We start from the raw sequence: 21,031 nt of genomic DNA, 5'->3' as shown, positions 1-21,031 counted from the left end.
GTGAGTTTTTGCCGGTGGTTGTTTTATTGTGTGGCAGCTCGAGGGAAGCAAAAAAGGGCTGCTGGCAGCGGAGGAAAATCCCCCCGAAGCTGGGTTGTCTGCAATTTGATTTGCCACCAGTTGTAATCCGGAGGCGACTCATTATGCACCATGAATAACTGAAAACTTTATTTAGTCGGAAAGGTGTGTGTGTGCAGCACGAGAACACCCACAGCGAAGGGAAATTCTCCTCCTCTGAGTCCAGGTAGAGTCCATTAATCTCCAATGGCGGCAACGTGTACATGATACCGAGGGTGCATTTCTCCATACAAATATCCACTCTCAGCAGTGGTCGTCAGTGTGACAAACTTTTCCGTGGCCTCGGGGAAGTGCCACGGAAGGCATTCATTCCCTCATTTGCTCCCAAAATCTCCGCACAGCATCTCTCGGGCGCTTTTATCAATGGACTGCAAACTTGAAAAGCGTTCGGCCGATATGGATACAAATTTGCACATGGTTTCTCATCTTTTTATCTATACAATGAACATGAAGTTGATAAATGTATTTCCGGTGTAATTTATCTAAATTTTTTCCCAAAAATCACTTTGTGGTATTTATTTAATTGGTTTTGTTCTAAATCGGACACATTATTGCTTTCAATGTGAAATTCTTAGCAAAACATGCTGGAAAATTCACAAAATACACAACGTAATTCAACTAAAAAATTAACATAAAATATTAATCAAATCAAGAACGATACATCTCTGAACGAATTCTCTTCTGAAAAATAATATTTCGCCATGCATTTTATCTCTGAGAATAAAGCTTCCAAAATGTCCTTTGAAGTTTCTCCTTTGATCATCGTCAATGACCAAATAGACAAATATCCGTAGAAATATTTTGTGAAAAGAAGTCTTCGTCAACCCATTTAGAAGCTCTCTTAAATTGGCACAACAAACATTTCCCAGAAAATCTCTGTGAAATCTCTGAGATAAGAATCTGAGAGTGTACTTAGCCTGCCATCAATGAAATGAGCACGAAATGTCAATTTATTTTCCTGTTGAAAGGATGCTCACTTTGTCACGGGAAAGAAAGTCTATCAATGTTAGCGCGTGGAGAAAGTTACGGGTAATGAATGGAATATGAGAAAATTATGATGAAAAAAAAGTGCGCGATGATCATTTCGGGCGGAAAGTGAAGTAGGAAATCTATGAAGGCATTCAATGCACGTCACTTGATTGGGAGGAAATTTATATATCAGGGAAAAAGTTCTTAATTTGATTTCCTCCGAGAATTCTCTCGCATTCTCACTCCCGCGCAAGACATGGAGAAACTTTCCACCATACCAGAAGTACTCTGGCGAATTTACAATTGTGGGGGCATCTTTGAAGGCCCACCCATGAGAAAAGCTCCCACAAAAGCGCGACGAAAAGTTGCAGTGGCGGGAAAAAAGTGACAATCATTGTGGTGGTTGAATGGCGGAATTTTTTAACACTTCTCAATGGGGTGTTGTGTATTCTCGCCACTTTTTTTCCCTCCTCCGCGTGGAACTTTTTCACGCCGCGCTCCAAAGCTTTTTTCCGCCACCCACTTGAGCTTCCATTGTAACATCCACCGAAACGCGACCGCTTTGTTGCGGGCATCAGAAAGTAATCAATCACTTGCTCTCTACACCCACACTGAATTCTCCTATGTGTAATTTAATATGGAGCTCCACCGGCAAATCGCACCCCTGACACCAGTTCCATTGTCAGTGTTTTGCGGACGAGGGATTCTCAGGCATGTGAACACGGGTTAATATGAAATATCACCCACTTTCCCGGCATATAAATTGCGCTAGTCTCTTTTCCCAGAAAAAGTCCCTTCGCGTTGCCCTCAATTAATGAACACGTCGCCACATTTCAACATTCTCACTTGCAAGTGTGCACCGCCAAAGTGTCGTAAATGTCTCACCGATATTGCTTGAATTTGTCAGCATCCCCAAAGGATTCTCTCTTGCCCGCGAAAATTTTATTCAACTCACTTTTCATCTGCTTAGGGAATTCTCTTGACACACTTTCGCGTTGAATTTTTAAAGGAACCCAGCAATTTATGCAGCACACTCTATCCAATAATTGTCTGAATTGGATTGGATAGAATGTGAAAATATGCACAATTGTTGGTCTTTTATGATGCAACAAAATGCAAAAGGGACGTAATTGAAGTCACTTCCGCATTGTGAGCAATATGTCGATTGTCTCAACGTGTTTCACTTCATTTTGAGTTGGACATAACTAAAATTAATTGCACTTCACGTGACTTTTCACGTGAGAACAACAAAAGGGATTCCCAGTGAATGGAGGCGTCTGGTGTTTCACGCCCCATGACGAGAGCTTTCAATTTTTCACCCTCTGTCTATTTGACTGAGCAAATTAAGTGAACAAAAAAGGGGTGGAAATTTCACTCTTGTCCCGTTCATCTCACCTTTGCAATACTGGGAAAACAGCGCGCGGCGAAAGGCAAACAGGCGAAAGCATGTAAGTAACTTTATTGCCGGTGTGGGAAATAAACAGTCTAGTGATCACATTTAATTTGTGCGTGAATTGTAAGAATCAATCCAGACGTTCTCGAAGCTGAAATTGATGGGTGCGAATTTTACCATAACAAAAGACATTCCGGAGGTGCAATATTTTCACGCTACAATGAGCTTTTGTGTGGAAGTTTTCACCGCCAATTACACCCAAGTCGCTCGATATATTCATGAGTTGGGTGGAAAAATTGGAAATTTCCACGAGACTTACCGTGAAACAATTAGTGAATTCTACACGCCCGAGAAGCGGGAAACTCGCATTGGTAATGTGTGGTTGGTAAAGTTCTTGAGCTTCGTGTGACAATTCCGTGGGAAATATCTTTTGCTTGTGCTAAAAATTGCAAACACCAGCGCATGGATGAAGTTTCACTCTGTGCGGAGTTAGAATTTGGTGGCTGTTTTTCTTTGGCACAAGAAACTTTGTAGTATAATATGTTGTATTTGAGCGTTGCACTCATAAGTGCATGCATTATGCGCTCACGGCAAAGTTCCTGCCATTCGTGACGCGGGTGTGGGTGTAGAACAAAGCTCACCAGAGAGGTAGTTAGTGGTGTACACAATTTAATAAAGTCTGAGGGGAAAGCGCACAAATGCGCTCCAGTGAGTTGTGCAACCATCACTCGAAAACTTGAAGATTGGGATGCTGAGTCGATGCAATTGTTGGAATAGATGCCTGCAAATTGCATGGAAGTGCTGGCAAATACTCGGCGCACACTGAGGAAATATTAGTGAACTATAATTAACTTCATATTTGACTGTTTATTCACACAATTCATCTTGTTTGGCTACCTAAAGTGCGAGTTAATAGATTGTCTCATGTGGTGAAAAGCGATATTTTCGCATTTTTTCTCTCTAGCTTTATCAGCAATTAAGTGCACGTCAATGAAAAAAATGAAGCGTGAAAAATACTGCAAGGGATTTTCCTTTGATCAAACACTTCCCAGGTAAAAATCTTTGCAAAGCACGTAAACATTTGATTACCCTTTTTTGCTCATGTAGCACAAGAAGGAAATATCTGTGACTGATTTCAATTTGTACTTCACAGGAAAATTCGGTTGACATCAGAGGGAACTTTATGCGCTATTATCTGTATTTTTTCTGTGTCATATGTGTTAGCATTCAATATTCATGACAGAGGCAAGAGAGTGAAATATGATGGGTGAACATCAAAGCGAAGCTGAAGAGAGACACACAATAAAATGAGATTCTTCCATGTTATGAACTCTTGGGTTTTCTACCAACAGAGACACACTTTTGCCTCTTTACCAAGCCAGAAAGTTATTTTTCTCTATGTACACAGAGCTTTCACCTTTGTCACCCCTCCAGTGCACAAGCAAAACGATTCTTGCGGTTTGTCTCCCCGTCGCCGCGCTGCCTCCTCTGCGCCAAATGGAACTGACAATTGCAGTAGTGAGAGGAGCGTATGTGGAGTAATTAATAGTAGTATTCCAATTGAAATTCTACCAAGCGAGTAGGAGGAGTAGGGAAAAAACCGATGAAAATACGAGGAAAATGGAAGAGAAATTGCACAAACAAATGCAATACTTGTTTATTTGGGCATCTGTGATATGTAGAACTTTCAGGCAGACGCGATTCATTCAAGGAGTTCAGCACAAAATGAAACAAATGTAAATAAATATGGCTCTAATTTCTCACTAATGAATTTTTTATTTCTGAGATTTTTCCAAAAAATCCTCCTTTAAATTTCCCGCCATTCAAAATTCATAAAGTTCCGAAAAATTTCATTAAAATATCTCTCATTATTTATGTATATGTTCTGCATGGGATAATTTAAACTCCACACTCTCTTTTGCCTCCTTGCGCAGTCAAACACGTCCAGGAGAGCTGGAAGAGTAGGAGATTTTCATGTGATGTCAGAGATCTGCACAAAAAGGGCACACGCGAAATATATAAGGAAAGGAGAAAATGGCAAAATGAATGTTTGTGCATCTGCAGAGGAGGGAAAAAAATTGCATACAGGAGAAAATACTTTTCATCCTGAGTAATGGGGAAAAGTGTAGGGTGGGAAAAATGCTTAAATACGAAATGTATGTTTTAATAAATGACAGAGAAATGTTCTCTCTTCTCCCACGAATGTTTACCTCGTCATGAGAGGTTAAAATTGCACGAGCTTTTCCTTAGCATTCCCTTCCGATACACCTGCTATTTATTAATTTCTTCAGCCCCTGGTGCAGTTCTGGCAAAATGAATGGGGGCGACTCAGCAATGCCATTTCGGGTGGGTGCAATTTTCAGCGAGAGTGAGTGCACAAGTGAGCGAAATTAATAAATACAGAAATCTGTCGTGGAGTTAGTAAAATTGGATGAGAGATAGGAATTCTTGTACCAGATTTTCTACACATAAAAATTAACAGTTGATTGCACAGAAAAGCCATAAAAATGATTTCTTACCCAACTGCACTTGTGGAGCTTTTCGCGTGTCTCTCCACGAAGAGCTTTTGAAACCTTCGCCGAAACCATTTTATCCCTTCTGCCGGTCTTTTCAACCGACTATTCTTGGCCATTTCGTGCCCTTTCTTAACAGCTCTCATTGAGAACATTGCTGAGAGTGTCAACGTCATTTTCGAGATCGTTGAACACACTCAAAGCCACCTCAAGGGCTTTCACTTAAAACACTCAACATACATTTTCTCCTGAGTATCAAACTCAATGTGGATTTAGTGCAAGGTTTGTTCAGCAGCGAGAAGAAAAATGACACGCAAGAGGCTCAAGAAAGAGTCGAGAAAAGTGCTTCTTCAGCAAAGTGATTGCAAATTTGTCGCGAGGAGTAATAAATTCAAATGACATAAAATTGACAAAAGTTAGTCAATTTACACTTTGAGATGTCCTATCGTGAGAGTCACTCAAGACATAATTCCATCAAAATTTCCAATTTAAGCCGGCCAACATCGCGTGAGACAACCAAGTGCTCGTTAAACTTTCCCTCCTGAGATGTGCACTTAAGAAGCGATTTCATAATTAATTCTTTCGCATAATTGAATCAAAGTTTAAGTAAAATTTATTTAAACTTTCCATACACATTGCGCTTGGATGTTGAGATGATGAGATGTGTAAGAAATTTCACTTGGGGAGTTCATTGAAATTAATTACACTTTCATAAGTACCAACTAAATTGATGATGATCACATTTTGTTTTAGATTTCCCCAAGATCTGCACCCTTCATGAGCAACATTGGCGCGCTTTTTCCCTTCGCGATGCCCCAGTGAGAGAGCAACTTTTCCAGGTTAATTTAATTAAAGTGATGCCAAAATTTTCTCTCCAGTTGGACAGACTTTTCATTCACATCACCTCAGAATGATTCTGAAGCGGAAAATGAGGAGAAAGTGTGGTGAAAAAAAGCTGTGGTTGAAGAGAGGAAAAATTAACAACAGATTAAAAGTTTTAGTTCTTACAGCATTTCCCCATCAAATACCAAGGAAGCTTTTTCCAAGGCTTCTTCGTATCCTATGACCCTCTTGTATTTACCGCGACTCTGCACAATTCCTCGCAAGTTCTTTTTTTTCCTTCCTGACCGCGAATAGTGAATGCAAAAGTTATACTTTAATTGCTGTGAACATTCCCGCTGAGTTTTCATCGCGCAACTCTTGAGGTTCTCCAACACTGACTACTAAAATGTTACCGGGGAAAACTTTGCAATGCTAAAGCTCACGGTGCTGGTAAAAAGTGGGAAAACAACTAAATACCCATGATTTTTCTTCTTATGAAGCACACAGCATAAGATAAATGAGCTTTTTTTCTTATTGTGAGAAGCTGCTTCACACCCTTCTTATCACCCTCAAGAGCGTCACACTAATGCGCTGTTAATGTGAAATAATGGGAATAAAATAGGAAAATATCTGAAACTGAAAAATGATTCACACATTGCAGTCACTCATTGCCACCCTATTTGCACACGCGGGATGATATTTCTCCCCCGCCCCAGAAAAGTGAAAAGTTTCAAGTGACTTTGGAACATTTTCGCAATTACCATCACCCGGAGCCATTCCTCACGCCCCCCGGGTTGATTGATTTATCCAGAAGGCAAGGGCGTAAAAAAGCTCAGAGGTTGTAGAGTGGCCCTTCGGAAGACCCTTTATTAATTTACTCGCCGCTTTTTTTTCAACCCACCCACACTCGCTGCCCACACACATAAATACATACGCTCGCATATGGAATGTTTGTGCTCCAGACCACCATAAATCCCCATAAGTATCACAACCTAGTCGCCCCTTATGGCCCCATAAATAACATCCAAATTTATAGACATTTCAAATAACATCCATCACCACCTCTCGCGCCCGCCCCTCGGACTTTTTCCCCCTCCGGCAATCGCAAGACAGATAAATGCAAGTGAATAAAACACGGTACAACTTGTTAAACTTCACCATTTTAGTGGATGAGTGAAATACATCGAGGAAAACTTTCCTTTCAATCTCCCATCGAGTGGAAAAGCGTCATGGCTCTCATCCTTTTGCCGCCTTACCTCGGTAAAGTTTGCGGATTTCTCTGCGAGTGCTTCACGACATCTTCCATGAAAATGCTCTTGGACAAACACTCGAGCGTCGCACTTAGTCGTCAACATTCGCTGGACCAGTGTTTGGAAAAAGTTGTGCTCTTTCTTCAAGAATAAGACACATAATTATGAAGTGCATTACTTTTGTGAATCATTCTATTGACAGATGATGTTTCTTCGCTTCTGTTTAAAACTGCGGCCAATTAATCTACTCCACACAATCGTGCGCTATTTATGTGATTCTACGATAGTTTTATTGATTTTTGTTTTTTAAGTTCGACCACTCAAATTTGATTTATAACCACTTTCCAACTTTGTTCCCAATCAGCAGGAGAATTTCACCGGCTTCAGTGCGCAGTGCTTGGAATTAATTTGTAAAAATTAACTTTGTCGTTCTGCTCTGGCTTCGGGTCAATTGATCAACGTGAACTCGTGAATATTGGGTGGAAAGTTGTGCGCATTGCCACGATTGATGCTGTGGCAAAGGCGTGATTTATCGCGGAATTGGGAAAGTGAAATTCAATATTGAATCACCTGGCGGGGAAGAAAGTGTGCAATCAATCATACATTCTGTTCATGTGCTCATGGCGTAATTAAATCTGGGGTGCTTGAAGCCAAAAATCCCAGGCTCCGCAGTATGGGCAATTAGAAAAGAATGCGGAGGGTGTGCGGGTTGTGATATTGTTAATTGAGTGCTGTTTCGGGGTTCACACAATTGCGTCGGGGTGGATGTAATTAAAAATACCTGTAGACAAATAATTATGAAGGCATGTTGCGATATTACTTCACTGCTGTTATTTCAGCAAACACGTTAACATTAGAGAGTGAGAGCAGGCGAATGAAACAGTTTAATTCTTGTTTAATTATTCATTTGCCATGGTGTATCCAGAAAGTGTATACGACAGCATATATAATTGTGTGTATATTTTCGCGATCCTCACAGCATAATATGTTGTATTTGCATATGTACACATTTACTCTGTCACAAGTCTGATTGCGTTTTTGGGTGGATGGCGCGCCAGTCGCTTTTTCGGGCTGGGATTAATAATACAAATGACAGGGATGATATGGCGAATGGGGCGGGGGCGCGCCATGGAATATTCACAAACACACATTGTCTCCCGAACTGCAAATATTTCACCCATTATATCACATTCCATCACACGAAGAGTGGATTTTTCTCTCGCTGCGCGATGGAAAATTGAGAAATCACAAGACATACAAAATGTCCCATTTTCACACATCACTTGCCACATTGCAGAGAAGACAGGGACAGTAAAGATGGGCCCAGAAGATTGGTGGATACTCGGCGTAATTGAAATTGCAAGAGACAGAATATACTTTTTGTGCTTGAATTTGCGCCGCGTTGTTAGGAGAATCTACAAAAATTTAAAACGTCACTTTAATTTGAGCAATATTATATTCCCCTTTACTGAAATACATATATCTTTCAAGGGTTTCATAGCTCGCATAACACAAATGAGCCATCATCTCCGGTAACGTAAACCCAGACAGCGTTTCTGTATTAAATTCAATACACTTGTGGAAGTAAAATACATTTCAGCGAACAATACTTTCCTCCAAACATGGAAGCCTGTGTGAGATCAAAATTACCCTCCCAAGAATGCAGATTTAGAGTGCAAACCTTTTAATTTGGTGCTAAAAAGATTACTTTCAATATTGCATCAATAATTCCGCTATTGTTCCACTTTCTGAGCAGCCAATTTCCATAGTAATATCATGAGAGACGCATTGCGAGACAAGTGCCATTAATTCTTTGTTCTTGCAGCTTTTTTCTTCTCGATGGGTTGAAATGGAAGAAGGTGAAATTTGCATAATGCTGATATGAAAAATAAAAGAGTGAGATAATGCTATGCATAAGGTAGCAAATGGCTTTATAATAATGAATTGTTATGGCAACAATATCCGTATTGTTTATGTGAAATGGTTTACTTGAGGAACAACACATGGTGTCTGCCGTTCTCTAAGTATCCTCGCCGGCTCTGGCGGGGGAAGAAGCAGTTTCCCAAGGAGGAAACCTCTCAGTCTCTCGCTGCCTTGCACTTGGCAATAATAGTAAATATGTGTATTTGAAGGGAATACCACACGAATGCTTCACTTCCATCCAAGTCACAGCTTCAATCTTGCTCGTCTGCCAAAGAGATATTTGAAGACCGACAAATACACGCAATTTCATCTCAGATGTTCATTCCTTTCATCCCCTTTGTGTATTGTCACTGATGCGATAAATACGAGATTTTCGATTTAATTTTCTCTTCTCACTTCTTTAATCCTTTCACGACGACAACGTCAAGACAAATCATTTGCGATCGTAAAGCTCCTCAGTAACTAATGATACATTCTTCCTGCAAGGGTTCATTGTAAATCTGTTTACTTAAAAAATATACGGAATTCAGCTGGGCGAAGCTTGTCTTCACCTTGATCGGCATCTATCTCTGTAGAATTTTTTTTTACAAAAATTTATGTGAAATTTACAGAAATTTAAAGCTCACCCATAAGCAAACCTCGACGTTCGCTTATTACATGTTTTAGTTTTCAAATAATTCCCTTTCAAGGAGAGAAATTTCTCTGCTCCTCGCAATTAATTGTGGCCGGAAGCATTGCAAAAAACACGTCTCAAAGCAGCAAGAAGGAATGCAAGGAGAACCTCAAAAACAGAGAATTGAAATGGGTGTGAAGATTTGCAATGATGATGGTATTTCCTTACACCTTCACTCTGAAATGCCACTAAATGCTAATGAACTCAACCTTCGAATGTTATTCTTCCAGTCTTATGAAAATCGATATTGTCCTGTGTGAATATTTGCCGTGTTAATATCAACTCAATCTTATCTAATTACACCGACAAACTTACAGAGGGAGGCGAAAGTGATGGTGTGAGTTTCTTGTGTGAACATTATTGTAAGTAAATGTATGAATATCATACCATATCAATTGAATTTAACATGAATTTGTGCAGAAAATAGCTCAGAGGTATGCTGTGTATACTTAGTATTTGACGAAAACAGTTCAGGAATTTCTGTCCATCCAGAATTGATAGTCAATCCATTTGACAGATGAGTTGATATGCCCAAAAGACGATGAAATGATATGAGATTATACTGTCAATGTTACTGACATAATAGCAAATTTACCACAATCTTAATGACATTTTTATTTGTTAATTTGGGTAAAAGGTAAATTCTCAGCAAACTTTAAAATTAAATTGACACATCTCGAACTCTGGAAGCGTCCGTGAATGAAGGTAAATGATGGCGCTTTTGCAATCACCTCTGGAATTTCATGCAAATTTCGCGTGAAGGTGGAAAATTGTGAGATTATCAAAATGAAATTGCGTGTGCAAATGAAATCATCTAATCCACCCCCTCGGAAGATGTCCAAAAGCCACATGAACCGCCGAGTGGGTGTCGTGCAACCACGAAAGTGAGGCGTTAATCCACTTTTCCAGGCGCTCAAACATTGCTGGGTGGCGAGAATGACGAAGAAATGGGTCTGTATTTGGCGAAAAGACTATGAGAGTCTCGTCGGTAAACATTTAATTAGGCAGACGTAATAATGTGCCGAGAAGAGGGATTTATGCCCATAAAGACGCCGCATGGCTTCCCAGAGGCATCATTGTCGCATCAGAAAACCTCTTGAATGGCTCCGTGGCATGTTCTTTCCGTCCCCCCAAAAGTGAGCGCCGAGCTCTGTAATTCTTCATTATACTCTTTGAAATTTCAGCACGAGGCGCGAGGCCACTTGTGAGATTTAATGCCCTGTCGTTGATGGCTCACTAGCAAGATGATGGCATCATCAGACACAATTTACCTTCCACCATAGACAACATAATTTGTCTCCGTAATGAGAAACACTACACACACCATCCCTCGATACACTTTTTCTCGCTTTTTCCTCGGCATCCTGTCAACTCAATTGAGCTCTCTATTATCTCTGGGCAAAGTTATTTTCCATCCCGCTTGGGATGAATTTAAACTTCCAGGGCGTAATTAATAAAACATGAACAATTAACTTTCCACCCGATGCCATTTAAATATTGAACAGAGAGTGGCTATGCAGCTCCACCGGCTCCCTTCTGTGCCTTCAAATGTGGGTGGAAATCTCAGCTTTTACGCTGCTCAATCGCGGGGTTTGAGGGAAGGTATTGTTGTTATTATTAAGCTTGCTTTTTAGGCATTTTGTAAAGGATACTTAGGAAAAAGAAACTCTCTAATTAACCGCATTTGCTTCACGTATATTCACCTCAATGGTCAATTTAGATTGCGACTGAGCGGACGAGGAAGAAAACTTTAATGAAGGGGAGAAAATGTCTCTCTCTCTCTCTCACTATTTGGTTAGGCCACGAGAAATAATTGCTGAATTAAGCCCTCAGTTGACTTTCCGTGTGGTGAACCGCATTGCCCAGGGTTGGGTGTGGGTCAGACTCTGGTTTGTTGACTCATTTACTTGGTCAGACACTGAGCTGACCACGAGAGGCACGTGGTGAAAAAATGGCAATTCGCAAGATGTCCTGCGAAAGGATGCTGGACTGAGGAATTGAATTTAATTAAGAGAGCACAAAAGTATCACCAGAGACATTGCCCAAGACCACAGAGAGATCTATGGGTAGTGGTTTGTATGGAAAATTTACAAAGCAATTACTGAGCATGGCCTTTGAAAATTCTCACATTTCCACCCCAAACCCAAAACCCATTTGACGATACAAAGTTTTAATTTCTACCCTCCGCACTGCACTCGCCACACGCTATTTTCTCACTGGATGCAACAATAAAAGTTAACTCGATGTTGTGGCGAAGAAACCCTTAATTTCAATTGCAAAGCTCAATAACATGCGAGCTTTAGCGTTCACTGGAAATGAAATTGGTGCTCTCTTATTATATGATATATCAAGCCACAAAAATGTTGAAAATACATCACTTAAATTTAAAGTTTTGCGCAAACCTTCATTTCTCGTGTTCCCGAAGACAGTTAAATCCTCAAACTGTCCAAAAACTCTCGCCAAGTTTTCATAGAAAATTCACCCCAGCGATTTCATAAACAATCCCCACGTCTAAGGTGGATAATCCCAACCCACGAGGCATGGCATTTTCAATGAATTTCATCTCACGCCACATAAATTTCACTAGCTGGCGCGGGTTGAAAAATGGAGATGAATCGGACCAAGTGATTCCTTCTTTCACGTTGAATTTTCACTCACTCGTGAGTGCCTCTAAAATGGCTCGCGAGGAATTGAGCAATATATTAAATTGCATGCCATTTGTTGCAGAGCAGCCACACTTTTTACCGACTCCCTCGAAGACAATCCCGGTCAACAGGTGTGCTGATATCTGTGTTGCGTGAAATTATAATTCAAACGAAGAGATGTTGGGGGTTTTCATCATGGCAGGGATATGGCGGGGATTTAGCACATGCTACAAAAACAATTTACATGACTTACCCCAGGACGAGGGGAGGCATTTAGCTTCTGGCGAGGTTTAATGTCCGTTTTATTTTCTTCAAACTGGCTTCAAGTTGTCTGACATCAACATTGTGTGTCGTGGCAGGAAAGTCCCACCCCCGGAACATGTGTCAACCCCTTGTAATTCGGTCGGATATTCACAGGTCATTCGTTCGAGTTGGTGCTCTTTTTTCCAACCCCAACCGCTGCTGCCACTTTTTCTGGTTCATCACATTTGAGAGCAACAGGATAAGAGGCAGGGTTAGCGGAGAAGGAGAGCAATTGTATGAAAATTTATTCAGCAAAATGAGTGGAATAAAAAAGCCTCATCATCTCACACTTTTAAAGGCCCAAATTCCGGCTGAGTTGCTAAAATTTTCCCTCTAGATTGCAAATTCTGTGGTGTGATTTTCTTCCATCTCCCAAATTTTCTCCCATGTCGATTCTTCACTCTGTTTTCCTCGTGTAATCGAGTGTGAGGAAAAGCAAATTTTGTATAATGCTTTAATCCTAAAATCACATTACACTCAGCTCAATTTGAACATACAAACAGGTAAACTTCTCTGTCATGACTTTTCTTCCCACACTGGTGTGAGCTATCGTTTTCCCGCGCTGATCTCTCGACTTTGTGTCAATTTCTGCTACCGCCAGACGCTAAAGAGTCCAGTTTTGCAGGTCTAGAACGAGGTCTGGAAGTAACTTTTGGAAATTAGAACAATAGAACAAGGACAATGAGCCATCGAGCGAGTGTTGGGATGAGACGCACACTTCCTGGTAAAATCTCACATGCCCATATTTCCACATAAAAGCTCAGCACTATTATTAGCCATTAAGTTTCGCCATCGCGTCACCATTGAGAGGGTCAGTGGAAATGCCTCCCGGCCACCACGGGTTGGGAAGCATTGAAAATATCAACACATGGAGTTGAGCATTCACAGCCATTCCCATTCAATTTTAATGCAAAAGTTTTGTGGTCACCGAAAGCGTATTATTATTTCCATATTTGTATGGAAGTTTTGTGCTGTGTGTACATGCAAATGAATAAATTGTAGCGATATGTTGATTCAGTGTTTTACCGCCTGTGAGTTCTCACTTAAATCTCAAAGCTCACCCCCGTCCGGCCTCAGTGATAGAGAGTGTCAATTGTGCGGTGGATTCATTGCTCACACAATATCCTGACCATCGAGAGGCATAAACTTCTTCTGTTCTCTGGGCAACAATCAAATTGAAAAGCACAGATGAAAAAACATAAATAACATGGCGCAGCATTTTATCTTTTCCACCATAACCACGCTTTTCCGTCACATTTTTACTACCGCGCGCGTCATCTATGCAATTTCGTGCATTGTGACTGACTTTCCGACAGGAAAACGCCCTGGAATTGGTTAAAAATAATCCTCCGGTTCTGCCATGACGCTTTAAAATCAATCTATTGAGCATCAAATCACTTGCAGAAGTCAACAGAACTCCCATCACACACAGTGTGTGTATGGATGTAATAAAGGGGAGGATAACATGAATAACAAAATAAGCTCATCGCTCATGTGTATATACATAGTGAGATTGGCAGAAAAAAGCTCATGCGAGAACGAATATTGCAACAATAATCGTAAATTTGCAACAAGTTCGAGAGGGAGAAAGGAATAAAAAGTCACATAGTGATATATGAACTGCATTCAAATTCATTCATATCCACCCACTGGTCGGACATGAAAGATGTGGACTGCATTTACCACCCGAGACGAAGATATTGCACAATTTTATGACGACAATTTATCCACCGTGAAATATCACATTTGAGTTGCTTCAAGGTGGAGAAAAATAACCTAATGCAATGGGACAGCGGCGAAATAGCACAACTGATGCCTTATTCAATTTTGAACACGTTGAAAGTCTGTCTTTCACTGCACGGAGGAATGGAGATTTTTCAAACCCTTTAAATACATATATTTATAGAGAACGGATGCATGCATAGAAATGGAAAAGTCTCAAAACTCAACTTCTGCAGACGCGCTGATCTGTTGATAAAACATCTGATGGAATTAAAAGTTCATTTGTATGGAAAGTAGTTTGACGAATCCGATTTCGTTTTAAAATAAGAATTTTTCAGTTTTATATAAAGTCTCATAATGACCCAAGCGTAAATAGCGTTTTGAGCTTTGATTGAAAATTCTCTGTTCCACTTTAAAAATCATTTCACGTCTTTCACGTATAAAATCAGAGACAGAGTTTTCAATTCACAGCATTAAAAGTGCCATTTTAATTTTTCTGACGGTAGTATGTATTGAATGTTTTATGGGTCAATCATATCCAAATTTCCTCTTTAATCTTTAATGGATGGCAAATCGATAAGTCGACTCGGGAATGGTCGGCAATTGGTGTTTGTGGGGCGAAGAAGAGGAGGAAAAAGTGTCTTTGTGTGGTCTATTGAAGAGAGATATCTGCCAAATCTGGGTAACAACAATGGATGGAAAGGGATGAGTACCCTCAATCGAATGTCATATCAGTGTAATCTTGTGTTCTTTCATTCCACTGAGACACTTCAATTTGCCACAATTACCATATATGGAGTGGTGAGAAGTGCTACTGCTCCGCATCCCCCGATTTAACCCTCACGGGTCGCCGCAATATTGTTTCCCGGCTCCATGTCACACAAAGGCACCCCATGAGCCACCCCCAATAATAAAATGTCTCTTTAATTTAATGTGACACTTGTGTGGCCTCCATTGTGCGGAGAATTTGTGGGTGTTTCACCCTCACGCTCTCCGGACCGCTTTTTTACCCCACGCGATCCCAAAAGCTCCGGCAAGATACATAAAGTTAGCCAGAAAAAACACGGTGTTTGCACGATGACTTTGGGGTGCTCTGTATAAAATCGTGGTGGCTCATTAGTATGACTCCTCTTGTCTCTTCACGCTACGGCGAGAGTCGCGCCGTGGGTGGGGGACTTTTTAAAATTTCACCCATCACACAGTGATTTCCACGCATAAAATTTGATCTAGAGGACAAGATGAAATATTCACGAATAATAATGGAGGAGTGAATTTACAACAGAGCAGAGTTGAAAGAAGTTGAAACGTCTTTTTCTAGATAGGAGGAGCTTTCTTGAAATCTGGATATCTAAGACAAGAACCACGCCATGAAATTCTTTATTTCTATTAACTTTATCTCATCCAATGATATGTTGTTTTTAAGAAAGTTAATTTTGCTTTCCTCCAAGTCGAGATTAGCCAGCTACACAATTCCGCAACTTTGAATAGGTGGATTGAAAGGGGTGTTTTAGCATTTCAGATTCAAGCATTCAAGGCTTTAGAAAACAAAAACCCTCTTTTACATTCGCCTTGTGTATAAACCAACCAACGGAGATGAAACACGAACAGAAGTAAGATGAAAAATAATTCTGTTAATTTTGTTTTCTTCGTGTATAGTCAAGACACATTGAAACACTAAATCTTGACCTTGCTGCCAAAGTTGAAGTCTACAGCACAGTTTTGCATCATAATTATTGTCCATAGAATCCCATTGACAACTCTGTCGTCTATTCGACCTCTCTTAAATTTAATTTTCAGGTGAATAATGATAAGATAAATTATTTCTGACGTGATGAGGTTATTCAAGACTCAACTCAATTTCAAATATAAATAATGTTTCCCATTTGGCTCTTGCCCAGTGGCCTCAGGCGTGGCCTTTAAATGCGGAATGAGGTGTGTTTGGTGGAAAATTGGATCCAAATTGAACCGCACGATCCACCGAAGCTGGTGAGTGGGAAATGACGGACAAATTGTCGTATCGTCGGCAAATTAATCAAGTTATTAGGGTGTGGAGGGTGGAGATTGTTGGCTATTCGGGGGGTTTGCTTGATTGTCCCTCACCGATTGACTTCATTTGATAATCGAATAGTGCAAAAGTTGTTCATCTATGCAAATAAACTTGGGTGGATAGTTGCTGCGCTTCAATTTAGTGCATCCTCCGAATCCCAGAAATGCATACGGACAATCAGAGGAGAATGCTAAATACTAATACTCTCAATTCTCCCTCAAATAGAGTGAGTGGGTGAGAGAGAGAGAGGGAGAATTACTGAAAATCCGATTGGGAAAATGTAAATTGGAATTTATTGTAATGCCAGCTGAAGTACTCTTCCAAAATTGAGTTGTTTGATGGTTTCGACTTCTGCTCATGGTGGAAAAGTTTTAAATTTCCCAACTTCACTGATATGCACGAGAGCATGTCTTCATCCATTGAAACCTAATGCAATTTTCAAATGTGCTCTCGAGGTGAGATGAAGGGTGAGCGAACGGAAAAACTATACCATTGAGGACTCTCACATGAAGTGGAATTATAGGATTTTTGCCTCTCCACATCATCCATAGTTTGAGGCTAGTTTCTGATTTACTCAATTACTGTAATAATTATGGAATTTTTATCTTGACAACATCGCAGTGTTTCATGTAGGAAATCATTCAGAATGGATACTTTCTGAACTTTGTTTGAACATTCGTGTAAATCTATGGTCGCAGAAGTTTTTGCGAATGTTGTGCAGATGCATTTGCAATGTCTGAATAAATTCACCAATTTGGCACACAATTAACAAGTCAATTTCATCCAAATCACCGAAAATTCCATCCAAAATGAACACATATTTTCCCACAACTTGAGCTTTTGCATGTGAGTGATGTTTTTGGGCAAAATATTAAACTCCCTCGCATACAACATTTTGAATATTCATATCCTGAGCACCGTCTATCTGTGAATTGAGTGAAAACTACTCGTGTGGCAAATGGTGGGTGAAATTTGCAGTTGTGCAACTTCTTCTTTTTGCTCTCATGTGTCATAGATATACTTAAAGTGGTGTTAGTTGTATAGGCGATAAATCCTATGCAGGAAACTGAGAGTGACTGAGATTCATTTTAATTGGCTGATGGTCTTAATGTTACCGTTTTTTGCTGGAATATCGCTTCGCTGAGGGACAGAATTTCCGCGCGACAGTGTAAATTCCACATCCATAAATAACCATGCATGGCGACCCACCCTCATGCCCGCCGAAAAGTTGTCATCTTTCAGTGGAAATGTTTCAGTGTTCTGGGATTCTGGCTTCTCGAGGCGTGCGAGTGTAAGAAAGGGGCGCCAAAAGCAAAAATGTTTGGCGTAACAGTTGCATGTGAGAGATGATTTTCTGCTGAGCACATTCTACATGATAATCTTTTTTCCTCGGTTGCGCAGAGAGAGTGGGGGGAAAAGAATGAGATTTTCCCGCCACGCCGTCAATGGATGAGCAGCAGAAGGGGTAGAATTTAGCGTTAAAATATACCGAAGCGGGGAGTGTGAGTGGCCCCCAGGAGGCACCCCGTTGAAGACACTGTGTGTTGCTACTCTATTACAAAGCTGTCACATGCAGGAAGAGCGACGCAAAATGGTTCACATTTTCCACAGTATTTCTTGTTTATTTATGTTATAGTCTCGTCCTCGGTTAATGGTTAGTAGTTCATTGGTTGGTCACACAAACACCCTCCAGGAGCGGTGAGACACACTCCCGAGAGCTTCACAAGCTCCTAATAAACCACCACCCACGCTCACATCCAGCCTGCAAAGCCAGGGCGCACCAGTTTTGCCAACTTTCTGCGATGTCAACAATATTTTCCCTCTCGCATGGCCTTTGTCGTGGATTTCAATGGCCATTCAATGGAATTTCATAACAACAACCTCTCCTTCTTGGCCTATGAAATGAGAAAATATAGTGTCATTGTCGGAAGAGATTCCAATTGTCCTTCATATTCATTCATGTTATTTCCCAATAGAGATCAAATTGGTTCAGTGTAGAACCGACCAAACGATATGAGTGTATTTTGTCGGAGATTTCTCGATAATTTCAACCAAATAAACCGATAGTGAATTTATCAAATCCACTAAGCGACACTATATTCTAAAGCATAATCCATTGATAAAATTCAATCTTCATTGCAAACTGTCGAATCACCAATTCTATGAACTTTCTAAAGGCCCCAAGATCTCCTCTAAGAAACATCAGTTCTCAATGTCAAATGAGGAAGTCAAATTGTAAAGACAATGCTTCAATACACTTTAAATTGCAGCCTGTTCGATTGGCAGGTTGCAGATTAAATGCACTCTCTTCCGCTGTCTTTGTGCGGATGTCAGAAAGAAGGTGAAAAATCCCACAAATAAGCCCAGATTATTCAATGATCGCAAAGAGATCGTGACGCATGCAAAGCCCTGCAAAGAAGCTTTGTCTCCCGTCGCGATGTCAGATGCCGTGCTGCAGAAAATGCGAAAATTGACTGTGCAGAAGGGAAACTTGGTGCGGGATTACGAGTGAAAAAAAGTCGCCGCCACACCGTGAAATTATAATAAGTGTGCAGTATCATGGTAGTTTCTCAACTTTCAAACGTATTCAGGGGGTGATTTAGAAGACTTACATGTGCCGAGGGTTGAGCAGTGCGAGAGGAGAACTTTTCACTTAATATCTTCTCGCGTTTGAATTCCAATTAGAAACTTTTGCGGATGGAGCTTTTCATTTGCTTCATTTCATTTTATTACATTCTGCATTGTACAATTTGCCTTTGATCCCTCACTCGAGCTGTTCATGTGAACATACACACACACACACACCAAAGTTGAAGGCTTTTTGTATACATTTTCCAACTGCGGTGAGACGGTGGAGAGAGTGTATTTCTCATTTTAGAAAAAGCCCTATGATCTCAAATAAACATTTACTCTTCTCCTATTGATTCCTCTCGCATACACTTTTACCCACTTTTCACTCCCCTAAAGGAAAATAATAGAGTACGTTGGGATTTCAACCCCTTTTTTCTCGTCGCCTCTCCCGCACCCCTCGTAGTGTCAACTGAAATGTGAATATTGCTGCATGGGATTTACATGGGTAAATTATGTTACGGCCCCTTGGGTAGGTGATTAACACACGAAGGTGGAGAAAAATATTTGTCTTTCATTGAGTTGAAACTCAGGGTAAATTTGATCATAGATGGAAGATTGTTTTCCTGGGAAACTTTCCCATCGCGCAACTTTTGATCACTGAATGAGCTGGGCTGGGTGTTTTCTGCCCTCGAGAGGAGGTTATTCGATTAGTGTCTCTATATGGCAGTCTAGTACGACGCTTGGCGCTATGCAAATTTATTTATACACACTCAGGAGCAAATATGATTCTAAAGCACACCTCTCTTCGCGGAGATAGAAAAAGAGTTTTCAGCAAGAAACTTTGTCGATAAAATTCACCTTTTATTTCTCCACTGTTGTATGAAACTTAACTAGACGATAATTTAATATGGTTTATGACGGTGCATAAACACGAAATTCTGTGATGAAACACAAGCATCGCAACTCTGTTTTCCATTTCTATGACTAATCCTCTCTCAGCAGTTCTTTCTCGTGTCATCCGATGGGATGGTGAAAGGTGGTGAAAGTGATTGAGGAAACCTCTGGAGGAAAGTGTCTTTGGATTGCATGGAAACCGCACAGAGTGAGATTGTGGGGAAAGAAAAGAGAGGAGAATTCCAACAATAAACAGACAAACATGCTAATTTGGATGAAAATTCCTCTTGAGCTTGTGATATATATTTCCCTTTGTTCCTCAATCCTCATTTCGAGGGCACTGGGGTGAGTTCATTTCAATCGTGGTGCGGAGATATAAAATATAGCTGCGAGAGAGGTTAATTTGCATTCCGCCAACACTCAATCTACGTGACTCATCCGTGTTCTCCTCGGTGACACCAGTAAAGTAGACAATCCCGAAAGATATTCCCATGATTAAATTTTACTTCGGCCACGAAGTGCAGCAAACAGTGTCGGGATTAAGCTCTTCATGTGTCGCATTTTGTATGCCCAAAATTCCTGCGGTCAGAGTATGGACAGAGTCTCCAGGGCACCCTTGGGAGATGAGCCCGCGTGTTCAGGTCCAATTAATCCCGGCAGACGTATTCATTGCAAACCACTTTATTTCCATTTCACGTGCAATTATCACGGCTTAGCATTTTGCAATGGGCCAATCTTTTCCATCGCACGCCATTGGAGAAATGCACATTCTCTCCCCATGGCATATTTCACACGAGCGTCAGCCGGAAAATCCATTGCGTACCAATAATACGAGGCACTCTCACACTCCCCAGCAAAAACTCCATGGAGGAATTACAGACGTTCGCCATGGAAAACTTCTCAACTATCCGCTTTTCACTGAGCCGCCCTTTTCAGACGCAAAAGCTCACGGGCCAACAACACCGTGAGGGAGGATTGTATGTAAAACAGTGACCTAAATGGATCACAGGCTTCATTCATCATTAGTTGGTGTGTGCGAAGGAAAAAAGGTTGGCTCACAGCTTTTTTGCCTCGCACTTCTCCGGGAAACATCAAATGGAAATCGCCAACAATAGAAGCTTTCCAGGGAAAAGCTCAATATGTTGATGCCACACGTGCAGATTTATCCGTACTTGTTAGCTTGAGCTCGTTAAGCCAAAATGAAAGTCTCAAGATTATTCTTTGCTAT

The sequence above is a fragment of the Phlebotomus argentipes genome, unplaced genomic scaffold, assembly GCF_947086385.1.
Source record: "Phlebotomus argentipes unplaced genomic scaffold, Phlebotomus argentipes genome assembly scaffold_4, whole genome shotgun sequence".
NCBI lineage: Eukaryota > Metazoa > Arthropoda > Insecta > Diptera > Psychodidae > Phlebotomus > Phlebotomus argentipes.
Note: the sequence above shows the minus strand (reverse complement) of the source record.